The sequence below is a fragment of the Protopterus annectens genome, chromosome 1.part1, assembly GCF_019279795.1.
Source record: "Protopterus annectens isolate FY-2018-M chromosome 1.part1, PAN1.0, whole genome shotgun sequence".
NCBI lineage: Eukaryota > Metazoa > Chordata > Ceratodontiformes > Protopteridae > Protopterus > Protopterus annectens.
The window spans coordinates 403,736,129-403,741,697 of NC_056726.1; the positions used below are offsets into that span (position 1 = coordinate 403,736,129).

At 48.6% G+C, this 5,569-nt stretch overlaps 1 pseudogene; it reads right to left on the minus strand.

Annotated features, from left to right (window-relative positions):
• Positions 1 to 5,098: 5,098 nt before the first annotated feature.
• LOC122787180 lies at positions 5,099 to 5,251 on the minus strand (annotated as a pseudogene).
• Between the last annotated feature and the right edge of the window lie 318 nt (positions 5,252 to 5,569).

Consider the following 5,569-nt stretch of genomic DNA (forward strand, 5'->3'; position numbering starts at 1 on the left):
TAGATTTGGAGTTGTTTATTTGGAGTTTGGTAGACAACATTTCAGATTTGGCATCTAATGATGGTAGTTCATTAAAGAGGGAAACCTGGAGATTAGATTTATAGAGAATGGCTATGCCTCCACCTTTTTTGGTTTTGCGGTCACATCTAAGGATACTATAACCTGGAGGGGTAATTTCCTGGTCTAGGGTAGCAGGTTTTAGCCAGGTTTCTGTAAGACATATAATATCAAATGAGTGTAAGTCCAGGAGTGCGTGCAGGTGGGAAATTTTATTGTTGATACTTCTAATATTAAGGTGGGCTATCAGAAGGGAATTAGGTGCTTTAGCTAGTATAGAATGTTTAGGTAAAGTTACATTGTCAAGGCTATTGTTATTGTCATTGTTGGGACCAGGGTTTGGATGAATATCCCCATGTAAGTAGAGGAGATATTGGAGATAATGTGGGAATTTAAAGATTTTGTGGGAATTGTTAAGAATTTTTTTGATAGAGAAGTACGTCACATGAGTTGTTCTGTGATATTTTGGTAGTATATAATTTGAGGTAGAGGTGATGTTACTGTGGTTAAGGGTGAAGATGAAAGAAGATGATAAAGTTTGTTGGAAATGTTGATTTTGTTCAAGTAGAGTAAGATTTTCAAAGAAAGTGAGAGAATAAGGTATGGTCAGTGAGGCTATTGCGGTAGTTAAAAGTAACATGTGTGTGAAATTAGTTGTGAGAGTTGGGGCCATGGTGGTGAGTAGATGTAGGTGAGTTTAGCTTGTGTGAGTTGGTGACGTTGAAAAAAAGATAAGGTTGTTTTAGGAGAATGAGGGATGTTTATAATATACAAGAAATAAATTAATGGAGGTTGAAAAGGAGGTGGAATGGGAGGTAGTTAGTATAGAGGATGGTAAGGATAGGTAAGATAGGAGTAGTTCATGTGAGTGGTAATGTGAACTAATTGGATAAGAAAGAGATAGGGGAGTGGCTTAATGATGTGGAGCTGTGTGATTGGTTAAGAAAAAAGGGGAGTGTTTAAGTGAGGTATATGGCTAGGACCACTGGTGGTGGGTGAAAATTGGGGGTAGGGTAGGGTAGGGGAGCGGAGTGAGCCTATAGGGTGAATGAAGCGGGGCAGACCCAGGTAAGGTGAAAGCAGTGAGAAGAAACAATCAGTAAGGTGGAAGGTAAGAACAGGAGGCAGTAAGTCAAAAGGCAGAAGTTGAGAGTCTGAGGAAGGGGGAAGTAGAATAGAGGGGAAACCTGGGAGAGTAAGGGTTAACCTAGGAGTAGTAGAGGTGGAGAGGAGGGTTAGGTAAAGGGTTTATAAGGACTATGGAAGGAGATAGGTGCAAGGTATAAAGGACTATGGAAGAAGATGGTAAAGGAGAAGAGTGCAACAAGCGTGAAAGAGTTAATGTAGGAGGAAGGAAGAGAAATAAAGTGGGATTAGAGGTAGGTATAGACTGCCATCTAGTGGCCAAAGCCTGTAAGTGCCTTGTAAAGAGATTGCAGTAGTTGGATAAAAATAAAAAGAAAAGTAATGGAGAAGGGAGAGTTTAGAGGGGTACTACAATACAGATTGTGGGCTGCAGTATCATAGAGACAGAAAGTGGAGAGCAACAATAGTAAAAAAAACGGGGGGGGTATCGCTGCTGGCAGATATGGCAGTTTAACTAGTACACCTAGGAGGTATAGTGGTCTAGTATATACATAAAGTACGTAACAGAAAAACAAAAATTAATTTAGTTTGTAACATACAATATTAGTTGCTGTGGCTTTTAGATTACCCAGGTAAGGAAATACCCAAGCAGGTTTAGGTAGGTGGATTTAGCTGGTCTTTGGAGTCCAGTAGGGCACAACCAGAAGTGGAAAAGGTGAGTATAAAATCTTTGAGCAGAATATTAGTTGCTGTGGCTTTTAGATTACCCAGGTAAGGAAATACCCAAGCAGATTTAGGTAGGTGGATTTAGCTGGTCTTTGGAGTCCAGTAGGGCACAACCAGAAGTGGAAAAGGTGAGTATAAAATCATTGAGCAGATTGGTATACAGAATGTAGACGCCAGGGATCGCTCAGCAGCCACGTGCAGAGAGGGGGGATTAAAGATGCAATGTGTCATCCACCTCCACCTATTTCCTCCTCTTCTTGGGGTGCTAGAGCCCTGAGTAATTCCTTGAACTGTTGTACTTTCTCTCCAGTCAACTTCACAAATGCGCACACACACATGCGCACACACACATGCACACACACATGCACAGATAGATAGATAGATAGATAGATAGATAGATAGATAGATAGATAGATAGATAGATAGATAGATATGCTGTACTCCATTTAAGCAGACAGACTCAAAACTGACACCTTTAATGTTGATGTCAAAATACTGAAAAATGGAACATCAGCAGTTACTGCTCATGCTCCAGGCAAAACCAAATGAAGGTGTTTTCCAGGGGGACAAGACCCCCTACACCCACCACACCACCTGCAACTTATATGCACTAACTCTGAGATCACACAATCCCAAGATAAAGAGCATATTCTCCCACCCAGGGATTATCAATATTGTACACATTATGACCATCTAATGGTTTAGTTTTTTACCTCACAGATACAAGGTACTGTGTATTCTCACCTTTGAAAAGGAAATTGTCTGTGCTTAAACTGGCCCACAAGGACAACTAGCCTAGTACTTACCTATGAACAGAAGTCATTTCTGCATCCCTCTCTCTGGGCAAACCCATTCCAGGGTGACCTGCCCTTTACAAAGAAAAGAGAACTCTCCCAGGGGCCCCCACCGGCTTCTCTGGGATCATTTGCCTCACCGCACTGGAAGCCATGAGGTGACCATCTCCATCGCTCTGGATTTGGGGATCAGAACCTGACTCCCTTTCGATCAGCCAAGGGCGATGGAGGCCATTGCCATTCCCTTTGGAACAGCGCTCGCCGATCTCTCAGGACTGACTGACCCATGTTCAACTGCTGTTCACATGGAACCCTTCTCTACTTTGACCTTTAAAGCTCTCATTTGAGTATTTGCTACTACCACCAAGATCTCACCAGCCCTCACTCTGGGATTCAGTGCCACCACAGCAGCCCTCCTACTCATTGCGGCATAACTCCCTCATCTCCCAGCTCCAGCAATGGCTGGGTATGGACCCAATGCTCCAGTGCCATCCATTTTCATGGCTAGTTGATTTGGCAGGTGAGTTGTTACACACTCCTTAGCAGATTCTGACTTCCATGGCCACCGTCCTGCTGTCTGTATCAACCAACACCTTTTCTGAGGTCTGATGAGTGTCGGCATCGGACACCTCAACCCGGCGTTCAGCTCATCCCACAGCGCCAGTTCTGCTTACCAAAATTGGCCCACTGGAAGCTCACATTCCATGCCCAGCTCCAAGCCAGCGAGTTGTGCTGCTTACCCATTTAAATATGAGAATAGGTGGAGATCGTTTCAGCCCCAAGACCTCTAATTTTTCACTTTACCAGATAAAACTGCATTTATCAAGTGTCAGCTATCCTGAGTGAAACTTTGGAGGGAACCAGCTATTAGATAGTTGAATTAGTCTTTTAACCCTATACCCAGGTTGGATGACCAATTTGCACGTCAGGACTGCTACAGATCTCCACCAGAGTTTTCTCTGGCTTCGCCCTGCCCAGGCATAGTTCACCATCTTTCAAGTCCCACCAGGTGCGCTCAGGCTCCACCTCCCTGATGGGACAGGTGTGATGGGCCGGCAGTGCACCCCCCTTGCGGGGCAGAGGATCCCGCCTCAGCTGGTGCACACTAGCCCTCACTTTCATTGTGCCGTGGGGTCTCCTGACCACCCTCAGATTCATGCACCTGTTAGACTCCATGGTCTGTTTTTAAGATGAGATGGGTGGGTCAACGACGTCGCCGCAGACCCCAGGCACCAAAAGTAAGCCCGCCGGCCTGGTGGTGGGACGTGATTGGCCCACAATGAGGACAGCCCGACCCAGTTGACAGTCCCGCCAGGACCCGGGGGTCAGGGCAGGGGTGGGTGCAGTGGTGGTTGTCTCCCACGACCCTGGGGCATGGCAAGGGCTGATGCTGTGGGCTGTAACACTCCACTCAGGGGAGGGGAGCCACCTTCTGCACAGCCTTCCTGGGCAACCCGGAGCCATTCATGGTACACTGCAGTGGAGGAAATGTACCCAACCATGGCCAGTATGCCCAGGTATGGTCCCCCACCCACCCGAAGGGGGAGGGGGGCCCACCTCACCTGGGTGTGGCTGCTGAGTTGAATCCTCTGGGTGGACCACGCAGACCCACCCATTTACCTCTGAATGGTTTCACTCCCTCTTGAACTCTCTCTTCAAAGTTCTTTTCAACTTTCCCTTACTGTACTTGTCCTCTATCTAGATAGAGTTTACCACCCACTTTGGGCTGTATTCACAAACAACCCAACTCCAGGAAGACCTGATCCAGATGTGCCGGGGGCCACCACAGGCCTCACACAATCCACAGGCTGAGCCTCCATCACAAGAACCTGGGTCCCCTGGGTGGCGCCTTGGAGATGGACTTCCGTACACCAAATTTCCCTGCGCCCATCAGCTGAGCAGGGATTCAGTGTTGGCTCTTCCCTCTTCACTCACTGTAACTGAGGGAATCCTTGTTAGTTTCTTTTCCTCCACTTAGTAATATGCTTAAATATGGCGGGTCACCACACCTGATCTGAGGCCATGTTCTGGGCGTGGTTGCAGGTGGAGAGGTCAGCCAGTGGGGGCCTTGGGATGGATGGATGCCCATCCTCCCCTGGCCACAGCACCTGCTCCCCACCACCACTGCCAAACTCCAGGTGTCGGAGGAAGACGGCTGACACGGCCCTGGCAAATGGGAACCAGGCAGGCATCGGGCTTCGTGCTGGGAGGGCAGCCTGGTGGTGGTTTCACTGACAGCCTCCAGGGGTCGGGCCAGATGCATGCCTACTCTCTCCCATTCTTGGACAGGCTTCCCGGCTCGGGGAGGCAGGAGACTCCTCTCCTCCATCCACGTCTCCCCCTGGGGGGATGGGGGGCCCGTGGTGGGCTCCTTTGACTCCCCGGTTGCACCCTCAGTGGGGGCTGGACACCCCAGGGGGCGATGGAAGGCACAATGATCCTCAGACAGGCGTAGACCTGGGAGTAACCTCGGGCTGCAAAGTGTGTTCGAAGTGTTGATGATTATGTATCCTGCAATTCACATTAGTCCTCACAGCTAGCTGCATTCTTCATTGACATATGAGCCAAATGATCCACCGCTCAGAGTTGTACCATTCTCTTCTCAGTCACCGGGGCACCGCTTTCCACGTGGCATTGCTCCAGTCATGAGCATTTGACATTTCATGGACATTGTCACAGGAGGCCAGATGGCAGGGAGTCCTGCAGCAGCTGGCGTGCAGCCAAAACACTGACCTTCTGGGTCTTCAAACTGACACCCCGTGGGGGAGTTCTCCACAGGTACCCGCAACTGCCGTCGAGGGGAGAGGACACTGGTGTGCGACCCCTGGGAGTGGCCCTGTGTGGCCAGAGTGGAGGGCCTCTCCCTCCCCCTCCCACACTGAGAAGCCAGTCACCTCTGGGGCATG